This window comes from Triturus cristatus, chromosome 10 (assembly GCF_964204655.1).
Source record: "Triturus cristatus chromosome 10, aTriCri1.1, whole genome shotgun sequence".
NCBI classification, from domain to species: Eukaryota; Metazoa; Chordata; class Amphibia; order Caudata; family Salamandridae; genus Triturus; species Triturus cristatus.
Window position 1 is genome coordinate 348,166,590 of NC_140593.1, and position 24,834 is coordinate 348,191,423.

At 46.1% G+C, this 24,834-nt stretch overlaps 1 protein-coding gene across 2 annotated transcripts in view; it reads left to right on the forward strand.

Annotated features, from left to right (window-relative positions):
* Positions 1 to 6,098: 6,098 nt before the first annotated feature.
* Positions 6,099 to 24,834, forward strand: part of CCK (cholecystokinin) — a 102,638-nt gene continuing 83,902 nt past the window's right edge. The window contains exon 1 of one of the 2 annotated variants that reach the window (XM_085630090.1): positions 6,099 to 6,275. The gene's annotated coding sequence lies outside the window, so the exon portion shown is untranslated. Of the gene's footprint in view, positions 6,276 to 6,645; positions 6,798 to 24,834 lie in introns of those variants that run through there. The other variant, XM_085630091.1, reaches the window with a different exon arrangement.

The following is a 24,834-nucleotide window of genomic DNA, read 5'->3' on the forward strand; positions in this document are numbered from 1 at the left end:
TTTGCATGCTAGAAGAAGACCAAGTACATGAGCACATGGGGTGGAAACAGTTCAATTTTTCTGTGCACTCAGGTTTCACTACTATACAAAATGTCTTCAGAATTCGTTGTGTGCTACTCCATCTTGGCACTGTGTCTAGCAGTGCTCATACATAAAGTGAGGCTACGTGGGTCGGACGAATCAGTCCCATAAATGCGTGCACTTTTTCTTGAAACAGAAAGTTTCTTCACTTAATTTCTTAAATTTTTATTTTAAAAAATTTGCAGATTTCGTCTTTGCTTATTCCATGAATTTACTCATTCATAATTAAGATCTTCACTAGCAATTTCATTCGTTCAATCATTTCTCTTGGCTTCATCAAAACGCCATTTTAACACACCCAATGCATTTCGGGTCATTTGTCGACCCTTCATCAGGGGTCTACAAGATAAATACAGAAAACCATATGAGCCAGTGTCAAAGAAAATTAATTATACGTTAATCGTTTAAGTGTCTAGTTCCACAACACTAATTTCCACTTCATATTGCGCATAACTCCAATCAAAATGCATATGAAACCATTACGACATGGGGACGCTAAATGTCAGAGCGTAAAAAAATATTGATGATACACTTCATGCTATCGTAAGAAACAGTGATTCAGAACGTGCTCAAAACTACCTCATTAGTTATACACTTCTTTTTCAAAGCGTGTTAAGCAAGGGTATGCTGAGAGTCAAAAACGTGTGGGTTAAGAACCACGTATAAATTACTCCGTACATGATAGAAAACTTCATGCCATCATGAAACGAACTAAAAGCCCCATTTACAACACTGCCTGATGTTTAATACACTTACTTTTCTGGTGTTTTACGAATCACTGTTTATTACGATAGCATGAATTGTATCATCAATATTTTTTTACGCTCTGACATTTAGCGCCGCCATGTCGTAATGGTTTCATAAGCATTTTGATTGGAGTTATGCGCAATATGAAGTGGAAATTAGTGTTGTGGAACTAGACACTTAAACGATTAATGTGTAATTAATTTTCTTTGACACTGGCTCATATGGTTTTCTGTATTTATCTTGTAGACCCCTGATGAAGGGTCGACAAATGAACCGAAATGCATTGGGTGTGTTAAAATGGCGTTTTGATGAAGCCAAGAGAAATGATTGAACGAATGAAATTGCTAATGAAGATCTTAATTATGAATGAATAAATTCATGGAATAAGCAACGACGAAATCTGTGAATTTTTTTTAATAAAAATTTAAGAAATTAAGTGAAGAAACTTTCTGTTTCAAGAAAAAGTGCACGCATCTATGGGACTGATTTGTCCGACCCACACATGAGGTGGAAAACAGCCAATGAAAGAAATCCGTCAACTGTCCTTGACAAATGTGGCACAGACGGATGGCACCAAGTCTACACCACGACAAAAACGATGGGTTGAAGACTCGTCTCCCAAAGAAGAGGAGGAAGAGACATTCCTCATTTCATTTGCAAGTGAGCTTAAATGTCGTAGGAGGCCACAGCCCTTGTGCATCGTCTGCATCACTGGGTCCGAAGTCAAGGCCCTTATTGACATCGGACCCACGCCATCAAGCGCAAGTGCCAGATAACGCCCACTGTGGATGACATCATAGTGGATGTGAACGGCTCACAGTGGTTCTCCAAACTGGATCTCAATGCCAGGTACCACCACCTACTCCTGGCATAAGAGAGCAGTTATATCATCATGTTCAGTACTCACTTAGGAGTGTGCAGATACAGATGACTAAACTTTGGCATTTCCTCAGCGGCCAAGGTTTTCCAGAACGCAATATGTGAAACACAATCTGGGCTTTCTGGGGTTATCAATGTCAGTGGTGACATTCTTATCCATTCGAAAACGGCAGCTGAACATCACCAACACCTCTGAGCTCCACAGCGACGTCTCTGGGAACACAAAAATACCCGACATTAGGAAAAATGTATGTTTTTCCAACTGTCCATCGAATTCTTTGGCTATGTGTTTAATCAAGACGGAATCCAAGTTGACCCCCGGAAATCACAACCCATGAAGCAAGCCCATGCACTGACCTCCATCTCTGAGGTGCGCAGCTTTCATGTCATGTCCACTTACTGTGGCAGATTTATTCTTGGTCTTGCAACTCTTGCAGTACCCATTAGAGCCCTCATGAAAGTAGACCAGAAGTGGACATGGGGCCAAAAAGAGGATGAAGCATTTCAGAAAATCAACGATGTGCTGCTCGATGATGTCACAATGGGGTAGTTTGATCCAAGCGGGCCCACCGAGCTCCTTGTTGATGCCAGCCCCGCGGGTCTTGGAGCATTGGTCGCTCAAGAGCAAGAACCTAGGCGGTGGGCGGCACTAGCACTTGCCAGCAAGTCACTACCACAGACCAAAGCATGCTACGCTCAGATCGAGAGGAAGGCGCTGGTGATCAAGTGAGTGTGTGGACACTTTCACCTATACCTGAGCGGCCAACCCTTTAAAGTCCTCGCGGATCACCAGCCTCTTGTCACACTATTCCGGTAGTCTGCTCTAAATCCACCACCGTGAATTGAGAGGTGGGCCATCTAGTTACAGTACTACCAGATGGAGGTGACATACCGGCCTTGATTAAAAAATCCTGCTGATTTCTTCTCTCACCACCAGGTACCGTTGGACAGCCATGTTGCTGGGAGCATCAATACTATCAAAGACTATGTCACATTGGTCTCACAAGCAGCATGCCCCCAAGCATTGAGCCTGGAAGATATCGCAGAAGCTGCAAAAGCAGATCCAGTTCAGGTGAGAGTTAAAGCAGCGGTCCACAGTGGCACATGGCAAAACTTCTTACATGATGCCATTGACTCTCCTAGCCAAGACAGGGCGAGGTTAGCAAAAATGTGGAAAGTCAAGACAAGTTCAGTATCATGCAGGTCGGAACCCTCTTGTGAGGACCGCACATTGCCATTCCAGTCGCTCTCCAACAAAACGTGACACTGCTGGCACACAGGGGCATCAAGGCACCATGAAAATGAAATCTCGCATGAGAGAGAAAGTATGCTTCCCTGGTTTGAAGCTGTGGTCGAGGAAGTTGTTTGGCAATGCCAAGAGTACCAGCTGACAAGTTTGCCCGAAAGGCCAACCCCGATAATAACTGAAGACCAAACCACTGTGCCCTGGTCCAAGCTGAGTCTTGATTTAGGGAGCTTGCAGGATGGGAGAGTCACCATGGTTCTTATCGACAGCTACTCGAAATACCCCATTGTAGAAGAAGTAGAATCAATTGTGTTTACGCATGAAGCCCCCATACTGGAAAAGATCTTAGCTAATTTCGGATTACCTACCGAGATAAAAACCGACAATGGCCCACCCTTCATTGGAGATGAATTCAAAGACCTCCTCAAACAACTGGGGATGCATCACTGTCACATCACCCCCCAGTGGCCTCAGGCCAAAGGTGAGGCCGAAAGGTTCAAGCAAACATTGAACAAGTCCCTCAGCATCGCGGTGGCTGAACAAGCCAACCCTGAGCACCACCTCCAGCTGTTTCTCAGAGAATATTGCAGGACGCATCACTGCCCCACCTGCCACGCACCATGGGCCCTGATGTTAAATGGGTCCTGGCTGCCAAGACACCATACTGGTCTATGCAGAGTGGATGCCCCCACCGCCAGACAACTATGGAGCCCAAGCTCGGCACTGACAGCACAACACCTGCGTGAGCCAGAAAAGAAGAGCAAAGGTACGCTCTGTTTCACCAGGAGATTTAGTGATCATCAGAGACCGCCGGTCTGGACGGAAGTTCCGGACACCATATGAGCCAGGGGTCTGGACAGTAATGAGAGTCAAGGGAACAATGGTGGCAGTCAGGAAGGGCCAAGAAACTATTGCCTGAAATATTTTGTAGTTCAAGAAGGTTGACACTTCGTCCCAGCAGGTAAGCCACCCTAGCAACAGTGGAGAAGCCAATTGGCACAAAGTGGAAGAGTACGACGAGATCCTCGGCAACAGCGGGGGCCATAACCAAGTGGTTGCAGGTAGTGCGCTTGCTGATGACACAAGAGCCCTCCCAGCTGCTGAGGAACTGTCAGGCCAAACTCAACACCAGAGATACAACCTCAGGCCCAATCCTCAACCGCGCCGCCAACTTAGAGACTCTGTATGCTGTCTTAAAAGAACATTGGTTTTAAACTAAGTTGGGAAGGAATGAAGCAGCTAAGCAGTTGTGCTTATCCTGCCCGGACACTGAAATGCACATATAACATCCTCTGGCCAGGCGTGCCCTGAGGGGATAAAATAAGACTGCACTGGGCTAGCCATAGCTTCACACGGAGCTGAGATGAGCAGATCTTGAGCTTCAGGAGGTGATCTGGTGACTTTCCTGCAGCTGGCAGAGACTTGCTTCACGTTAGCAATAGTCCCATAGGCAAGAGGCACCCCAGTCAAGGTGAGCGCTGTCTAGTAGGGGGCCCGCTAAGCTGCATTGGCAGCGGAGAGGTGTGCCCCACCTCTGTGAATAAGACGCTCCTAGACCTGTGTGGTGCACAGTTGGGGAGCCTACCCCTCTCCCTGTGTGGTGGCCCTGCTGTTGTTTGGGAAAGGGGGGGGACTCTCTACTTGTTCCCTTGACTGTGCCCTGCCTAGGGAGTGCCCTGGAAGATGGGGCGTGTGGTCACTTCCCACTCATCAGGGGTGGATTGGGAACTGCTGGACCCACCACATGTTGGTGTTTGAGACCGTGCAATTGAGGGACGTACACGCGCCCCTAGATGTCACGAAAGACTACCGAAGGCCCAAACATTGTGCCGCTTTGAACCCGATAGTGAGTTTGCACCTGCTGGAGACCCTGAGACATCTAAAGCAGGGTTCATTATATGGGGGACCGTTTAAGATACGCTGCTCAGCTCTGTGACCCTAGAAGAGCCCACTTCCCAGCTCAGGAGAAGACCGGGTGGTACTGTGTCCCCAAACGCTCACCCATGAAGTGAAGCGTATTGCAGGAAGGACTGGGATCATTGAGACGGCCCTGGAGGGAGCACCCTTGAGTGACTTTCCTGAACTAGCTATTAGATTAGAGAGACCCCGATGCACATAATTACTAGTCAATCAGAAATACACTTGGCATTCACCACACATTACTAGATGCTATACGACCCCCCCTTAGACTGTCAGGCACACATCCGCAATTTCTTTACCTGCCCTAGATCATCTCCTGGACAGAGAAGAGCTCAACGCACCCTCACCTCCCGGTAAATTTGAGGAGCCATCAGAGGAGCGGCCATGCATAAAACTCCAGGCCTCGGCGGGTTACCCGTCGAGATCTATAAACCTTAAGAACCCCTGTTAGACCCTAAGCTTCTGGAATTATCCCAAGCTGCTCTTACAGGGGGCGGACTCCTGGCATCATTCTGCGCATCACTACTACTATCCCTTCCCAAGCTCAATAAAGACCCACTGGAGGTGACCTCATATGTTATGTTATGTTATGTTATGAATTTGATTAAGCGCGAATAGCTGCCCCAGCAACGAGGCGTCCCGGCGCTAAAAACCATAAAAATACCTGCTGAGGGAAAAGGGGAGGGAGAGACAGAAGGCCTAAGACAGTGGGAACAGATGAGTTTTAGTTGCCTTCCGGAAGGCGGACAAGTTATTCAGGGAGCGAATGTTCGGTGGCAGAGAGTTCCAAAGTTTTGCCCCCAGAACTCTGAAGGAGCGGCCCCCAACACGACAGAGTTTCGTTCGAGGAACAGTCACAAGGTGTTGACCTAAAGAACGCAAATTGCGTTGAGGGATGTAAGGTACTAAGAGCGGGCGTAGAAGTTCAGGACATTCTGATTTAAGAATTTTAAAAGCAATAGTGAGGGTCTTGAATTCAATGCTTGGAACTGGCTATAAGGTTGTTGTTTATTCAGGTAGGACGTGTTCAATGGGCCTCATTATCCCAGAAGCCACCTCGCCTAAAGCCCTACCCTGCATTACATTAACCCCAGCGGGTGTACCACCACCCCGCAGTGCACCTTACGGCGCTGCAGGCTGAAGCCCTCCCCCGAGAAAGGAAAGACGCATAAAAGGAGCAGGAAACCGCCAACTCGCTCTTTTTGCTTCCAAGCTGAGGAAAGTTGACGCCAGCCCTCTTGTTTTGTAACTCACCTTGTAAACGAAAGAGGCCGCGGAGCACGTCAACTCTCAGTCTGCGAGCCCCGTTTATATATCCCTCGCGGCCGCGGGAGAGCGGCACAAGGAGCTGGTTTATGATCACCTGCGCCCCCTACTGGCACCGAAGATACAGAACCAGCAGGCAAGTCTTCAGTACCGTGTACAGTGTGTTTCTCTGTACAGTGCTTTCAAAAACAAAAATAAAATGCAGGGGTGCGAAGTTTTTCTTACGAGCCTGTATCTCATTTCGCAGCTTCTTTTTCATCCTATTTTTTTTTTAATCTTTTCCGTTGTTTTTGTTTTCTTTTCCTGCATTTTCTACCTCATCTTTCTTTTGATCTGGGTCAAATCCCAGGATAAAACAAAATAAGCCCTGTTTCCCAAAGAACATTCTAATGCCGACCACTCGCAACCACCTGCACAAATAATGTAAGCACTGTGAGTGTGCGAGCGCAGAGGCGCAGCGAGCAGCGCGCATGTGCTATTTATTCTCACTCTTCGCATGTCTCGACTTCTGTCAGCGGCTGGCCGATGATGACATCTTTACTGCCTCGCCTCGGTCAAGATCTCATGCAGCGGGAGCCTGACACCAAATGAAGCTTTACTGGAAATGAAACTGACAAGAAAGCAATCTCCCTCGTCCCTCCCCCCAGCCCCATTAAAGGTAAAGTTGGCACAAAAAGGTGACTGCCGGGTACAGGAAGACGCGGACCTCACCTGTGATATTGATTTCAAGTATTGATCCTAGTGAGTGCTGAATAATCAACGCATTGGCGTGAGGAAGTGCACGAGCTATTGCTGGTTTACTGGCGATTGGTCAGTGTTCAGCAGGGAGGGCTGGGGTGAGATCCAGCACGGACATCAGAGATGCCACTCAAGCTCAGATCCCGCACCTGCCAGGGATCGATGGGAGAAGCGGGCAGGAGGAAGGGGAGGGGAGATCTGTGATTGGCGGCCTGCGGATCATAGATCAGGAGGAGGGCTGCGTTCCCACGTCAGCGGTATAGATCTGCTCCGACACAAGATTGGCCTCTGTTTGAGAAGGGGATTACGCTTGTCTTTCCTGGGTAAGCCACAGTAACTGCAGAGTGGGTCTGGGGCATTACTGCCGGCCGCGGGCAGAGATAACAAGGCGCGGGACGGGAACATATAGATTTCCTTTATCTGCCAGTGCACATCCTGGTGAGATTTACAGCAGTGGGGACTTCTGCAAACCTGGGTTCACGAAGAGGTGTAAGTGATAGCTGCATACGAGCAATCGACGCGTGCTTCCCAGCAGGGGCACATTCTGGGCACAATCCACTCAGATCTCATTTTAACTCAGTTTGGTTTAATATATGTTTACTGAAAAAAATCAGCAGAAAGATTCCTGCCAGAAATGCTGTTTAATGGACCTTTGTACCCTTGAAAGACCACCAGACCCCGTTCTCAACCAGTTAGGAATGGACCTTTGTGCCCTTGAAAGACCACCAGACCCCCTTCTCAACCAGTTAGGAATGGACCTATGTGCCCTTGAAAGACCAACCAGACCCCCTTCTCAACCAGTTAGGAATGGACCTTTGTGCCCTTGAAAGACCACCCAGACCCCCTTCTCAACCAGTTAGGAATGGACCTTTGTGCCCTTGAAAGACCACCCACACACCATTCTCAACCATTTAGGAATAGACATATGTGCCCTTGAAAGTCCACTCAGACCCCCTTCTCAACCAGTTAGGAATAGACATATGTGCCCTTGAAAGACCACCCAGACCCCCTTCTCAACCAGTTAGGAATGGACCTTTGTGCCCTTGAAAGTCCACCCAGACCCCCTTCTCAACCAGTAAGGATGGCACCTATGTGTCATTGAAAGCTACCAATAAAACATGAGGCAGTATAAACATACCATAAAAGATTCTGCAATTTTGGTATAATTGCTGCAAAAACTGATGCTGTTCTATTTTGAGAACCTGCACTTGTTATTGGAATGCAGCATTATATTGTGGGGGACTAGTGTATAAGAGCGATACAATTACACAATACAGTATTGTGATAGGTATTTTGAACACTGGAATATCCTGGGCAATGCATTACAATGAAGGGGCCCTTCCGAGTGGATGAAACAATCAAGTCCTTCCAGAGTCCATCAAAGTTGTTTCAGACCCACACTGAAATCAACAGTACTGCTGACTTTTTTTGTTTGAATATCTGTAAGGACAATCGCGAGAGATTACATGTTTTTGTCTTCATCTTTAAGATAGATGTAAGGCACTCTTAAGCACTGCTTAATTTGAGCCGGTAGTTTCCGGTGCTTGGCACCAGCACTTAATTGTCAAAACTGGCGCTTGTGACAGTTTGCCACAATTTTGCGCTATCTGGCTATTTTAGAGATGACCACAACAGCAGTGAATTATTAGCTCAATATACATTAAAATGACTATTACCTGCTGCCCAAAGCTTTGGGGGCCTGAAATAGTCCGCATTGTCACACTTGTAGAGTGTGATGGTTAGTAGCTGTGCTGTTACTTTCTTTGGCAGCATGGCAGGGGCAATGTGTGGTGCAAGCTTCAGTGGCCTCCTGACAAGAGCCCTGTATCTTATTGTTTTACAAATTAGGCACCCCCCCCCCCCACCCCAAATCATGCCTGAACCCAGACTGAACGTTCTGACTGATGGACCACACTTACGACGCGCACACTAACTCCAAGCCATAGCTGTCCATGTTAATCAAACTCCTAAATGATTATTCTAACTAATGTGTATTGGTTATTTCCATTTACCAGGGATTAGGGGCTCTTTTTTTATTAGTTCCAATTGCATCATCGTTACTGATATAGCTCGACTAATCTTAGATTCGAGGTCTGCTGTTATAACAGGAAGAGGGCGTATTGCTTTCTGCATGAAATAACAACATGATAAAAATCATTTTCGAAATAAATTAATGTTTGTGCTTGTTAGATTGCTTTTATATTTACCTGTAGAGCAGGAGAACAATTATTTACTGAAAATAATTCTACTACATACAGTGTGTTATATAATATTAAAGACTACTGTGACCAGACACTGCTTTTTCACCTGCATTCTGTTGTGCTTCTAAGAAAAAACAGCCTATCAACGTTTCGAAAAGTTTCTCCAACGTCTTAGCTCCTACTGAGTATTAGCTAGGGTCGTCCTGTTCATTATGGCTTAACACAAAAGTAGAAAGTTCATGCACAGGCCTCAATCCATCACATAAAAGCTTATAAACAATAAAAGTGGCTGAAACCGTAGGTGTGGGAGTAGGTGCTGAGCTCAACAAATAAGCTCTGAACTCCAGTTGTCCAGTATTTTCTTGTAAATTCATTTATGTTGATGACCAATGCACAGTGCTTAAGTGCCCTGGTCGTGAGAGCGCTTCGAAGGCAAGGCCTTCAGCTTTTATAAGCTTGGGTGCAATATTTTCAATGCGAAACATGTCACCCTTTTCATTGGGAAGGAGGTAATCTAGGCCTGTGAACTCATTCATTTTTATTTATCCATGTCAGGATTCAAGAACATGGATTCGAAAGAAAGAGTCAGTTTTTGGAATTGCAACCTTAGCAATTGCGTCAAATTCAAGAAACAAGCAAGTAGTTTCAACACTTTGGTATAAAGTGAGGGACAAAGTATTTTTTGCAGCAAATAACTGAAGTAGTTGCGGGCTATCAGAACGTAAGACAAAAGAGTAACTCTTTACCTGCCAGTTACAGGTGGCCATGCCCAGCTTCCTGTGTGTCTCTCACAATCCAAAGGAAGGCTTACATCATACATTGATGTCATCTAAAGGCAAATCCTTTCAATGAAAACCGTATACCTGTAGTAAGAGAAGTTGTCATTCAATCCCAAATCCTACAGATGTTTCTAAGCAAATCTTTATGCAAAATTCTGAAGCAAATCTTTTGAATTTCACAGCAGTGTGAGTTGGTAGATCCTAGTGGCATTATCTTCCGCGATCACGGTTCTGGATCTAATGGCTGATTCAAAGACTACATCCAGTTTATCAAGTTTTGTATCGGCAGAGAGTGTAACATAGACAATAAGCTAGGTTGGATGAGATGTCATCTATTCTTGTGCTGTGTTAAATGATCTATTCCTATGTGCCACCTAGCCTAATAAATGCCACCAGTATGGGAACTTAAGAGGAGGAAATGTTCTTCATCTGAGTTCATGACTTCCTAGGAGTCATCATGTAGATTGATTTGCCAATTATTTTCCAATCTCCAACCACCGATATTTGGTCACGTAACTGTGAAAGTGATCATTTATCAGCATATGGGGGTTTTCTGGAAGGTGTTGACTTTATTTATGTAACATAGTCTGGCATTTTTGTTGGCCACAGGATCACGGCTGCCCCCATCTGTGTAACGGAGGCCATGTTTATGTTCAGGGCCAGAGGCTGTAATTCAACCTTTTGTTGTGTTACGCTGGGCAGAATTGTGTTTAAGCCATAGTAATTGGAATAGTTTCGGTAATTCTGCATTACTCTTGACGCAGATGTATAGATTATCATATGATTGGTGCTTCTCGCGTAATTAAGAGTAATTTGGGTGGAAAATCATAATGCAGGAGCATAATTAGTAAACAAGAGTGGCCACTTACTATTCGTGTTCTGCTGCATTTAGCAATGTTTTTTTAGCACACAACGCATCCTCACATCCATTTTGAACGTGAGGGTGCATTTTGAGCTATAAAATACCACTAAATGGCAGAAGGAAATTGCGGTTAAATCCTACCACAAGAGCATATTTAGGGCGTGAGTGGCTAAATCATGTGCTTTTTCATTTAGTATTATTTCCTAGTACAAAATGCATCCTCGCATGCATTTTGGACTCAAGGGTGCAGTTTGTGCTAAGAAAACAGCGCTAAATGCCAATAGTAAGTTGGGGGATAATCTTACCCCAATAGCACATTCAGCGAGCACAAGCAGCTGCTCACATTTACTACTCATTTTAGGTTGCATTTAGAGTTATTTCTTAGCGCAAAATGAATCTTTGCGTCCATTTTTAATGTGAGGGGGCATTTTGGTGCTAATAAATAGCACTAAATGTAAAATTACTCACGTAATTTAAGGATATTCTCACAGAATTCTTAGCTAATTTTTCTTGATTATGCTACACGGAATTACGTCAACTCCTAGTCGTGTTGTGTTTATCTACGATTTTCAGTTTTTGTAATGAAAGGGTGCAATTATAGCTTTGTGGGATTGTACAGTTATTGGAAGAGTTTCCTTCTTATGGGTCACCGATGTCATACAGGACTAGGTTACCACAGGGCCACATACGTTGCATTTTGCTTCTACTTCTGTGGGGTTCCACTGTTGTCAGTGTTCTGGCAACACTTGTTCAATATGAATGACAGACATTCTACTATTGCTTTACTATGTGGATTTTAGTCAGTGTCTCTTTTCATGGTGGCCAAACACACCTCCAGTGTCCAAAACAAACTTTGGGAAAATGTTTTTTGTATGGAGATAGACTAGATTGACTTATTTACAGCAAATAAAAATAGAAGATCATGATTTCTGAAAGTTACCTGCAACTGAATGATTGGGGTTTTAACCTGTCTCTGATTACTGACACACCTCTACATCCCATGACACATGCACAGTCTTGAAGTTCTCTTCGATCACAATTTGAACATGCGTGCTCAAGTAGCACACATGTAAGTTACAAAACAGCATGTTTTAAAAAAGGTTTGTTTATGTACAGGAAGGGACACCTTCCTGTACATAAACAAACCTAGGCATTTAGCATTTTCCATGTGTGCTGCACAAGGCAGCACACATGGAAAATGCAAAAACAAGGAGAAATAAAGCATTTCTCCTCTTATTGCCAAGGGTAATTGCCAGGGTTTTGCTGGTCTTAAGTTTGGCGTTAGCTCCTATTTACGCTGCCTTTGTGAATAGGGGGCAGCATAAATATCAATGGGTTTTGCGGTGGAACACCCACTGCATGCCCCTTTTACACTAAACACAGCGTGAAAAGGGCCTATTCACAAGTCAGCATTAAGCCACGTTAAGTGGCTTAACGCTGCCTTGTGAATAAGGCGAGGCCCCTATCGCTGCCACAACGTCACTGAAAGTGACGTTTTCGTGGCGATAGGGGCTTGAGAATATGCCCCTGAGTTTTTTAGGTCTTGCCTGTGCCAGCGTATGCGCTGCTCTGGCGAGACTTTCAGTTAGTGGGCTTCAAAAAGCCGACCACAGATTTTTGTGTGGCCTAGAGCGTGTTGTTACGCGCACAGTTACGGGCGCGCCATCTGGCTTTACTCGCATCGCTCGCGGGCACCCTTAGAGCACGTGATCAGGTGCCATTTGGCTTTCCTCTCGCTTGCTCTCCCAAGCACCTCGCTCCGCCCCTCCCCCACCACAGAGCACATCTCGCAGCCGCGCATCTTGTTTAAACTTTCAGCACGAGGCGTGCATGCTTGTTTTGAGTGTTGTTAATTAACTTAGTATTAGTACCATTGGTAACCTTTGTTCCCAAGCACTTAATTGCCGCCTCACGCTAGGTGTAGGCATCGTATTCAAGCTTTTCTCATATTTATCAAGGACTCTGTACTTGCCACTTTCGGGGTCGGTATACATGTTCCTTGGGTTCGCAAAGGAAATCATGAACTAATTGTGTATTACAAAGCTCCCGCCAAAGTGGAATTATACCGTGTGAAGCGCGGCGTCGTCTAATTTGGCTAGACTACTTGCTGCTCTGAAGGCCAATGTACATGTTGCTACAGGTCACCAATGAAATCAGGAACTGATTGTGTATTTCAAAGCTCCCGCCAAGATGTATATTATAACGTGTGGCGCGTGGCGGTGCCTATTTGTCTCTAAACATGTTTTCCTTCGGAGCTCACTGGCTCTGTCAGGGAAAGTCCCCGTGGACTTGCCACACATCATGTAGTTTAAAGCTCCCACCAAGACTAGAGAGCGTTTTAGTATGTGTTTATCAGCCTCGGGTTTGTTAATAAAATCTGGGAAGAATATCCGTGAACTAACAGGATACCGATACAGAAATATCAAAGGTTTCTCATCAGTTTCCAACAACACATTGGAGGACAGTTAGCGTTTTATAAAAGTCAAAGCTCCCGCCAACGTGTTTAAAGGGAACTAGTTTGTTTATGCGGGCCTTCGTACGCCCCGCGTCACTTCAAATAGTTGTAAAAAAACAGGACCCTGATGCGTTCAAAAGCAAGCGCATCAGTATTACATTAACTCCCTGCGTCAAGGTGCTGGCACCGCCAATGCACCTACGTGTTGCTGCTGCTCACACCACTGCCGAACGCTTCTATGTTCGGAACGTTAGGTTCTAAGCGTTCTGTGTAGCAGTGCCGTCTGGGAGGTGAGGCTCCAACTGGGGCATCTCCTTGCTACCCTTGGGATTCTGGGAAGTTGAGTCCCAAGATATCCAGTCTCAGCATTGTACATTTTAATTGTTGTTGGGGTGGAGTTCCAACATGACTGGTATTTCGAGTAAGATGGGATTTTTGGTTTATATTTAACCTTGCGCCTGGTGTCCAAACTTTTTTTGTCTTTTGAAGGGAAAAACGCTTCCATGTTTGGGGGGTTGTTTAAATGTGTTTCATTGAAGTCAGGAATTCCGACTCTTGTGTTGTACCACCTCTCATTATTACCCTTGGTTTTTGGGTGTTTGCTCAATCATGTGGGTTCTACGTTCCCACAAGGTTGTTATTAACATACTGATAACGGTGGTCTCGAGTTTATGAGACCTGTACTCTCCTGTTGTATCTAATTACTACAATTTTGGTTTCCTTAGATATGATTCAATATATTTGCATTTCCTGTTTAATTTCTACAGGTGTGAAGAGATGTGAGGTTAGTAAAACCAGCAAGGTCAGAGGAAGAATATCTTGATTGCTATTATTTTGTATAACCATCATAATAAGTCTACGTCCCCCATGTTTTTGTCAAAACTCAGATGTGTATTTTTTAGGTCTCAAACCTTGCTTTCTTATCATGTAGTCTGATATAACTCCATGCGAAAGGGGGACCACATTCACTTCGTACGGTTGCGTACTTGTCTTTACAGGGGTCCTTCCACAAGACATCTAATTCTAACCGTTATCTGGGTGTCAGTTGAGTCCATGGAATGTCATCATTCAGTCTCATTGATGTGCTGCATAGTCTATAGACCCATCTTTGTTCGTATCTCAATAGTTGTTCTTCTGTGGCGGATGGGGCCAACTTTTTAATGATGAACCAAGTGAAGTCATCCTCAGAGTGGCATGTGGACACAAAGTGTCTAAAGAAAGGGGCGCAGCCTTCATGAATGTGAAAGCGCCGCATGGGCGCTAGTAAAAAAACAAATATTTGCAATGCAATAGGTCTTGCATTTGAGAGAGTTTAAACTATTTCATTGCTGATACCTTAAACTCTTGTCAATGCGAGACCTATTGCATTGCAAATGCTTATTTCTATTGGAGTCTGTACTACAAAAAGTATTATTTTCCCTTGGACTAGAGAGGTCGGAGAAACCCCTTTACCAGCTCGGACAGTGAAAACTACTGGAGTCTGGTTCGATTCAGAGCTCTCTTTCACACATCAAAAAACAGTGATTAATATAAACACAAACCATTCCCTCATAAACGGGGAAGGATACATCTGCTGCTCCAACAAAAAGAACACATAGAAGTTACCAGGGCACGTGTTCTTTCTTTTCTCAATTCTGTAAAATGAATCTGTGCAAGGACACCGGAGAAAGAAATAAAGAAGTTTCAGAGATTACAAAGTCAAGCAGCCAGGCTTGGCATCATCCATAATGTATCAGACCACTTGACCTCAGTCTAGAACAGGCATCACTGCCTCTTAGTAGACCTAAAGATTCGATTCAAGATGCTGCATACTATTTTCAAAGCCTACAGAGTTAGAGGTTAGGAATATCTATAGAGGTTGGGCCCCTGCCACACTCTGAGCTGTATTCTCAGATCTGGGATGGGAAACCTAATCTCCCAGCCAGTGGCAACCTTAAGAAATGCATTTGGGAGACATCAGAGGCCAGGGCACCAACATGTGTAACAATCTCAGCCTTCATCTGGGAAACCACAACAGCCTACCAGCATTCCAGAGAGTTTTTGAAGGCTCACTTTTTCAAGGAAGCTTTCAGCTGTATTTGGCCAACTCCTGCACTGTTCCTTTAAAATGGCATTGGAACTCAAGGCTATTGAATCAGAGGATCCAGCATTACCACCATTGAAAATGTATCTGTTGTGATTCTTCTGGTCATTCTGGCACTTTATTCTCTGCTTGGGTACCCGCTGACAACCATTTCGCATTGCACAAGAGCTGGATGATGCTTAAGTGATCAATTCTTTTCCCACATTGCTCTGTGAGATCCATGGGGAATAGAGAGTTAACAGAAAGCACGGATTGGGGAGAGTTCACAGAAGTAACAAAGTGGAAATTTGGTGAAAAAAAGAAAGAGTAGAAATGATATTCTGATTGTCCATTACTGCCGGATGGCCTACCCACCGACCAGTATGACATTTATTAAACCAATTAATATTCATTTGTTTCATCTTCTTGGTTTGGAAGAGGTTTGATTTTCAGATGTTGAAGGATGAGTGTGTTAAAGCTATTCACCATTTAACTTTAAGCTACGCAGTACTTCCTCTCTGTAAGATGCCTGTTGTTGGATAGCTCCAAAAGTTTCTACTTGACTCATCACATAATAAAGGAGAATCACTTGACAATGCTGGAAGGCTTTTCTACATTCTGTTATAATGCAAAGGCTGAGTCCGAGTGCTAAATGCCGGCCCTATTTTATTGTCCAATGCAAAAACAACAATTGTTGGACAGAATGCAGAACAATGTCATACATTCACCCCAGTACAGAGATCTGGGCCTAAATCCATCGTTTTTTTGCTCACCATGCTATTCCAGTTTGAACCCAGCCATATGCAAATCAGCCTTGACCATGTGCCCAATGGGGACAGTCCAGCCCGAACTACCAGGCCAGGTCCTCCCTGGACTGGAAACAAGCATCCTAGGACCGGTTTTGGGGTTTTACCCCTCATCAGCCAGGATAGCTTGACTCCAGTGGCATGGAGAGCACGGGACACACGTATGGGCATACCCAGTGACAAATGCAAAAACAAGTGATGGACAGAATGCAGAACAATGTCATACATTCACCCAAGAACAGAGATCTGAGCCTAAATCTATCGTTTTTTTGCTCACCATGCCATTCCAGTTTGAACCCAGCCATATGCAAATCAGCCTTGACACTGTGCCCAATGGGAACAGTCCAGCCCGAACTGCCAGGCCAGGTCCTCCCTGGACTGGAAACAAGCATCCTAGGACCTGGCTTGGCAGTTCGGGCTGGACTATGCCCATGAGCCACAGCTCAAGACGGATTTGCATATAGTTGGGTCTGAACTGAGGTGGCGATGTAAGCTAAAGAACGATGATGGATTCAACCCAGATCTGTGACTGGGGGTGAGTGTCTGAAAAGTTTCAGCGCTCCGTCCATCATCTCCTTGTGTTTGCTTTGTTCACCCTAAGTTGGCAGGGTGTGCCCAGACGTGGGTCCCTTGCTCACTTTGCCACTGGATTCAAGTTAGCCTGGCTGATGAAGGGTGTTACCCAGAAAGCGGTCCCAAGATGCGTGTTTGCGGTTCAGGGAAGACCTGACTTGACAGTTCAGGCTGGACTGGGCCCATGCGGCACAGCTCAAGACTGATTTGTACATAGTTGGGTCTGAACTGAGGTGGCAAAGTGAGCTAAAGAATGATGATGGATTCAACCCAGATCTGTGACTGGGCGTGAGTGTCTGAAAAGTTTCAGCTCTGCGTCCATCATCTCCTTGTGTTTGCTTTGTTCACCCTGGTTTGTTGTCCAACACCATTTTGAAACAGACCGAATAGGATGGGGAGCAGAGACGATGCAGAGGAGAAAAGTGAATCAATATGGATTGCACAGGTGAGAAGTGCAAAACATCTATTCATTTGTATGATAAAGTTTCTGAAAAGTATATTCTGAACAAAACTAAAACAGCTACATTACAGGTTACAACTCCCTGTTAGATAATACAATTTGTTCCTCAAATCTGGTTTCTATATGGGATAACCCAAAAATTAAAGTGGAAGGTCGCCCGGTTCACTGGCCTGACTGGGCCTCTCGCGGAATCTACACCATCAATCAATTGGGCACAGATAAAAACCCTATAGCCCTCGCTAACCTGCAACATTCACATGCCCTGAATAATAATGACTTCTATAAGTTTCTGAAACTAAAAGCCTGCATACGTAAACTACATTTGTCTGAGAAGCACCCCTCACACCCTCTCTTTGCACGAATCCCTACCAGGTCCAGACACAAAGTTTCCAGGACCCACAAATACTTAATCCCGCCCTCCTCTGAGCTTCTGACAGGGATTCACTCTAGGTGAGTGAAGGGTGGCCTGGTGGCCGATGCTACTATGAGCATCACTCATTTTGGTTGACTTAGTGCATCTGGAGAGTTCTGCATCCATTGCATCACTTCTAAAACCTCGCTCTGAACAGACAAAACACCAAAAGAATCCCCCGTGTGTATTGTTAAATCTGTTGTCTCATTCTGAAATGACAACACACTTAGATTGTGTGTCATCCATAGCATCAACTCTAGGGCCTCATCTAAAAGCCCAGTGCTCCTGGAGATGTCTGCATCCATCGCATGACCTCTGCACTCCCAGTCTGAGAAGACGCCCAACAAATCTTCCATCCAAATCATGAATTCTGTTCCCTCACTCTGAAGGGAGTGGGCCACTGATTGCATTAACACTATTGCCTCACTCTGAAAGTGCATTGCTCCTCCTGCCCATGATTAAACATATTTAAGTGGCCCTCTAGCTCCTTCGAAATGGGGTAATTTTGAAGGGAAATGCAGCTGAATAACTTTTCCCCAGAAATTCAATTGGTGATACCGTGCAGAATGCATCCATTAGTCTATGATTGAGCTATCACTTCACTTACACTCTGAAAGCAGAGTTCATTGCAAGTGCTCCAGCCTAATATCCTGCTCACAACTCTGAGATAAAACGCCAATGACTGCATCCTCCTGCATCCACAGCGCTGACTCCTTGGCTCCCTCTTTTAACGGGTGGCTGCCATTGGAGAGGCCCCTTGCAGCACCTCTGCATGCCTGTAGAAAGGGATGCTAGAAATGTCATTGGAGTTTTCCCTACTCCTGCTATTTTGGATGACGTTGAGCAAGATGAATACGGCTTCCAAAGCTTTCCTGGTGTTTAATGGTACATTTACAATATAAAGAGACCGTTTTTATGGATGTGATGCATGTGAGCTCCCTCAATGCATATCCTACTAATCATATTCTGGCGATGGACCAGTCCAGGCAGTAATCCCATTTTACCTTTTCCAAATAATTTATATTGAATTCAGTTGCAATATGTGAATTTGTGGGCACTGGGCCAGATGCACCGAGCACAACAACAAGGTAAGCTGACAGAAAAATAACAATTGAAAACAACGGTAGCAAATAAGCAACTAGTTCCAAAATCCAACTGAAATCAAAATTGTTTTTTTTCACAGTACCCCAAAATACATTCTGCAATAACTGAATCTATTAGACACCCTTTGTTAGTGGTCAACTGGAAAATCTACCAGGGCTCTTGGTGATCGCCCTCTTTATGTGTCCTACAGCTAATATTCAAAAACCATTGGACTGTAGCTGAGATCCCTCGGTATTTTAGCAATTCTACCTTTTCTGCATGGTTCCTTTTAGTTTTTGCCTTTTGGTCGCCTGTTTTTTAATGGTATTAGGACTCTACGTTATGACACTGCCATTCAAAGTCACAGGGTGTGATCTAAGTCCGTACCAACATAAGGCGAAATTAGTTTGAGCAAGTTGGCTTTTTAACTTTTCTATAAGACCCTGGCACGTTGGGCCAGGAAATGCATCTTTTGGTGTGGAAAGAGAATTTCATATGTGTGCTACACTGTGTTAAACCACCCACATGCATGACTAAAATCATAATGCTCCAGGGAATACCATTGTGGCTTGACTGGCTACAGTAACACGTCAAAGGAAAATGCTCTGGCTGTGGGTAAACGTACTTTTATAGGTTAACTATGTCACCCTTAAATGTGTTCTATAAGCCAATAGTGCTATATTCTTAATGTATAAAATTGAGAAGTGCTAAATATAAAAAAAATGAATATGTTTCCACAGTAAACAGGTATCAAAAGCTTTTCAGAAATATGTAGGTGGTAAAGTTGTATTTACCCATGAGAAAGACAGATTATGACTGAGACACTGTTTTTACAATTTCACCTAGGAAAATGATGGAGATTGGCCTGAAAGTTAGGCCTGGGCTAAAATTCCGTTCCGCTCACGTAAATTGCGATAATTTGACATTTTCGCGTTCCGCGGAGAGCGCGAAAATGTAAAAATTACCGCAATCCGCATTTTACCGGAAATGTTTTGCTTGCTCGCGCTGTAAAATAATACATACTCGCGTGCGCGCAATCGCCTTACCTGAATCCCCGCGTTTGCCGACAAGTTTTCCCGATCCGGTCGCGTTCTCCACGAGATGTTGGATTGTTGATAGCCATTTGCGCTGTCTCGCGACAGTTTGTGCCCGCTGTAAAGTCATTGATCGCGCGATCACGTCTTTCTTCTCGCGATCATGCACCGCGAGACAAGTGAAAACAAGATGGCCGCACCCGCGAGCAACCGCATGGGTAAGTTGGCGAGGCACGACCACGCAGAAAATACCGCGAACGGGCGGGAAAAAAACTTCTGCATCTTCGCGATATTTCCGCGTGTTTGCAAAGATTTTTAAAATTTTTGCGATAATTTGCGAAAGTGAATTTCGCTAATTCCGCCCACCCCTACTGAAAGTACATTTTTTCTAAGCTATCGAAAATCTATCTTAGTGACACAATTAGATAGTTTATATCTCCAGTAGAAAATTAACTTTGAAAAAACACACCTTGTACTGCATAAAAGCCAAGTAGAGTTTAAACTACTGCTGTTGGCCTGGCTGCCCAATGCAACAGTAATCTTTCAAATAGGTGTGAAGTGGTGTGCTACCAGGAAATACCAACCTCTAAAGCCAGGAAAACTATTTTGGGGCTATCTATGACTAGTTAGAGTGTAAGGCCCATTATGGAGAAAAAAAGGAACAGATATCATCACAAAGGACTATAACAAATGACCTTGCTGCCTACATGAAGATGCCATAAGCAGGCCCAGGTGGCAGACGCCTTTTTCCAGGAGTGTGTCGCTACCAATCAATCAATCAAACAGCATTTGTAAAGTGCAACACTGTCACCCCTAGGGGTTTCTGGGAGCTGTGTCTCCGTCAAAGGGCCAGGTCTTGAGTCTCTATCTGAAGTCGGCCACCGAGGGGGCTGTACGGAGCTGGAGGGGAAGGTTGTTCAAGGTCTTGGCAGCAATGTAAGAAAAGGAGCGGCCACCTCTGCGGCTGCGATGGATGCGGAAGTTGTGTGCCAGGGTGAGTGAAGAGGAGCGCAGGTGTCTACCAGTTTGGTGGAAGTCCAGTTGGTGGTTGAGGTATGTGGGTCCTAGGTCATTGAGGGCTTTGTAGACATGCATGACAATCTTAAACTGGCATCTCTTCTGGATGGGGAGCCAGTGGAGGTCTTTCAGGTGGGGGGTGATGTGGGTTTATTTGGGGAGGTTAGGATGAGTCTGTCTGCCACGTTCTGTTTGGTCTGAAGTCTCTGAGGAGCTGGGTGGAAATGCTGCCATAGAAGGCGTTGCTGTAGTCGAGGCGGATGGTGGCGAGAGCCTGAGTGACAGTCTTTCTGGTGTTGGTTGAGATCCATCTGAAGATTCTGTGGGGCAAGCAAAGTGTGTGGAGGCAGGAGGAAGTGACTGGAATGACTTGTTGTTTCATGGTCAGTTGGCTTTCAAGGATGATGCTGAGATTGCGAGCATGGTTGGTCAGCGTGGGCGTGGGTCCGGGCGTCTGCAGGGCATCCATCTATTGTCCCATGCGGAGGTGTTCTTCCCGAAGATCAGTACTTCAATTTTATTAGAGTTGAGTTGAGGCAGTTGTCTCTCATCCATTTAGCTACAGTGGTCATGGCGTCACAAAAGTTGGTTTTGGCATTGGAGGGGTCCTCTTTGAGTGAGAGGATCAGTTGAGTGTCATCAGCATAGGAGATTATGTTGAGTCCATGGGATCTGACGACATTTGCGAGGTGTGTCATGTAGATGTTCAACAGGGTGGGGCTGAGGGATGAACTGAATCCTGATTGAGAGGTGTCCAGTAGGTGATTTTGTTCAAGGAAAATGTTGAGCTGGTTTTCTCCAGTACTTTGGCCAGGTGGGGGAGCAGGGAGATCGGTCTGTAATCTTTTAGATCATTGGGGTCGGCGGAGAATTTCTTTAGGAGGGGTCTGACATCTGCGTGTTTCCATCTGTCCAGGAAGCTTGCTGTGGAGATGGAGGTGCTGAGGATGTTGGTCAGTTGCGTGCTGATTGGGTTCGTTGCAAGGTTGTAGATGTGGTGGGGGCAGGGGTTAGTGGGCGCCCCTGAGTGGATGAAAGACATGATGGCTGAGGTGGTCAGGGCAGTTAGCGGTGACCAAGTGGTAATGGTTTGGCTGGTATTTGTTGGTTGGTTGAGATCGTTGAGGATGAGGGTGGCTGGTTGTCGGGTTGGAGAATTCTTTGGCTATTTTGAAGAATTCCTTTTGTGGTTGGCTGTGAAGTTAATGCGGGTGGTGATGGCTGCTTTCCTGGCCTCGTTGATGTGCTGTTGATAGCTACTGAGGGCTGTTTTGTGAGCTGCTCTGTCGGCTGTGTTCTTGGTGGCATACCATTATTTGTCCAGTTGGTGGCAGTTGCAGTTTGTGGTCCTGTACCTGGGGTGTGCCAACTAGCATATTTGTAGATCTTGTTGGATTTTGTAGGTTTCAGTGGGGTGACTCTGTCTGCTCTGTCAGTGATTCAGGCAGCGAAGTTCTGAATGGCCTGGTCGAGGTCTGTTGAGGCTTCTGGTTGGGAGGTGGTGAGGGCCAGTGATCACTGAGTTTCGGTGACCTTGCTCCAGCTGCAGTGTGAGGAGATATGACACTTGGGGATGGGGATGGTGAAGTGTACGATGGTGTGGTCGGTCCAGGTGAGTTCTGTGATGTGGCTGTATTTAATTCTGTCACTAGAGGTGAAAATGGGGTAGAGTGTGTGTCTGGCTTTGTGCAAAGGTTCATTAACCAGGTGGGTGAGGCCGATTTTGTTCAGATTCTCAAGGAGGGTGATGAAGTTAGTATTGATGTGGAAGTTGAAGTTGCTGAGTAGGACATAGTGGTGAGAGTCTATTTCTAGGGGGAGATGAGGTTGGGGATGGCATTACAGAATGTTGCTCAGTGCCCCGGGGGTCTGTAGGTGAGTGTGCCTCTTATCGTGGTCTTCGTGTCAATTTGTAGTAGGAAGTTGAGGTGTTCCATGAGAGGTGTGGGGTCGTCGTTGGTGATGGTGCATCTGATGGTTTCCTTGAAGAGGGTGGCTATGCCTCTGCCTTGTTTGTTGATGCGGTCTTGTTGTGTCATCTTGTAGCCTTCACAAGAGGCAGTGGTGATGTCAGGATTCAAGGAGGGATTGAGCCACGTTTTAGCGAGGAAGGCAACATCCATAGAGAGGGTGGTGATGGTGTCTGAGATTTCCTTGGCACGTTTGCAGAGTAAGCAGGCATTGAGCAGGATACAATGGAGCGGTTGTAGTGTTCTTGGTCTTGTGGGCAGCAGTAGTTTGGAATCTTTCATAGGTTGTGTCACAGGAGAAGAGGCAATGTCAGCAGGTGAAGGGTCCTTGTTTCAGCATCTGGAGTCCAGGCCCAGGAGTTCCTTGGCGTTGTACTGTTGGGTGGTGAAAGGGCCAGGGGTCCTCGCGCTGGGCGTTGTCCCACCGGCAGTGTACTGATGGCACGCCTGCTGTGCATATCTGCTGCGTGGCCATGCGGCAGCCGCAATAGTGGTCCTGGTGGTGTCTTTAGAGGTCCTGGGCGCCAGGTCGGGACCTGGAACTGGCAGCACAGGTCAGGTACTTGCAGGCAACATATGGGCAGAGGGATCACTGGCAGCCCAGGTGAGGGGCAGCAGGCAGCACAGGGACGGTAGGCAGCACAGGGGCAGAGTAACAGCTGGCAGCACAGGGGCAGGAACGGCAGACAGCTCAGGGCAGGGATGGCAGGCTGTGCAGGGGCAGGGACAGCAGGCAGCGCAAGGGCAGAATGACAACTGGCAGTGCAGGGGCAGGGACAGCAATGCACGCAGGGGCAGTGTACACAGTACCTTAGACTGGGGGTCAGGAGAAAGAGGGGTGGTCCAGCCCAGCCTCCTCTGGGCTCGGACCAGCGCTGATGGGCCCGCCCTTGGCCTGGACTTTGCCCAGGCACCACCTGCATGCGTCCCACAACCCATAAGTGGATGCCCTCTAAAGAGGGGCTGGCGGCTGAGTAATGGTGGGAAAACTGAGGCGGTCCTGCTGCCAGTAGCGGAGGCTGCTGTGAGATGTGGTCTGCTGGTGGAGGATTAGGGAAGTCCCGCGATGCGGGAGCCCTCTAAAGAGGGGCTGGTGGCCGAGAAATGGTGGGAAAATGGAGGAGGTCCTGTTCCCAGTAGCAGAGGCTGCTGGGAGATGTGGTCTGCTGGTGCAGGGTCAGCCATTCATCTCTGCCCTACAGCAGGAGGGGGAGGTCTTCCTAAATCATTAATCTCAGTGGTGCCTTATTTACACATGACAGTATCTGGGAGTGCAGACTCAGAGATCCTGGTTTCCGCCAACTAAGATTCAGGTCTCTCGGAAGGTTTTAAGTCAAGTAAAATAGTAAGTACTGAACAAGAGGGTGAGGTTTGAAAGGAATTCTGTAGATATGAAGCATAGCGAAATCTCTAGTCACCAGCAACCCACAACTAGTTCCTCTAACCATTGCTGGACCTAGAAGAAACATTTAAAAGACAAAGGGCCTTATTATGAGTTTGGCGATGTGAGAGTGGGAGCGCTCCGCTCCCCAACCACCACAGCCATGTTTGAACCACCTGCCAGATTAGGAGTTTTCTCCTGTCTGACGGGCAGTTCTTCGGCATTCCCAGGGCGGTGCCTATGAAATCGGAAACACAATGGGAATGACAAAGGCAGTACCTACAAGGCATGGAGTGCCGCAGTCCATGCCGTGCAAGTACTGGGTGCATGCATACAAGGGGCCACATGATGTGCCACCCAGTATGCATCGATATTGAAAGAGACACACAGGGGCCCTGCATGACCCCTTTTGTTTCCTCACCACCACATGTTTCATGGTGGTCGCACTGCCATGTAAAGTGTGGCGGCGAGGAAACACGTAATATGTTTGGCGGACCCGCAGTGACCCTACAAGCATATTGCGGCCTCTAGACCGCTACGCCACTGTGGTCATACTGGCAGACTGAGAATAAAGCGCAAAGAATTTTGACTGACCTAATGGGAATAGAAGCCTGAGCTCTTCTGTTTTACCCTAATCCCAAAGCACATGTGGTAGGAGGCCCCTAAAAGGACCCCAATAGCTCCAAATATAAAAAAAATAAACATATGGTTCGAGTGTCTCACAGACCTGAAACAAGGTTCTGAGGTTCTCGAACCCTGCCTCAGTGTTTGCAAAAGCTGCTGCAAGCGCTTTTGGATTCTTATTAGTCACATTCTCGGTGTTGAGTTTGCAAAGCCAGTGGGCCCCAACAAGGCCCTATGA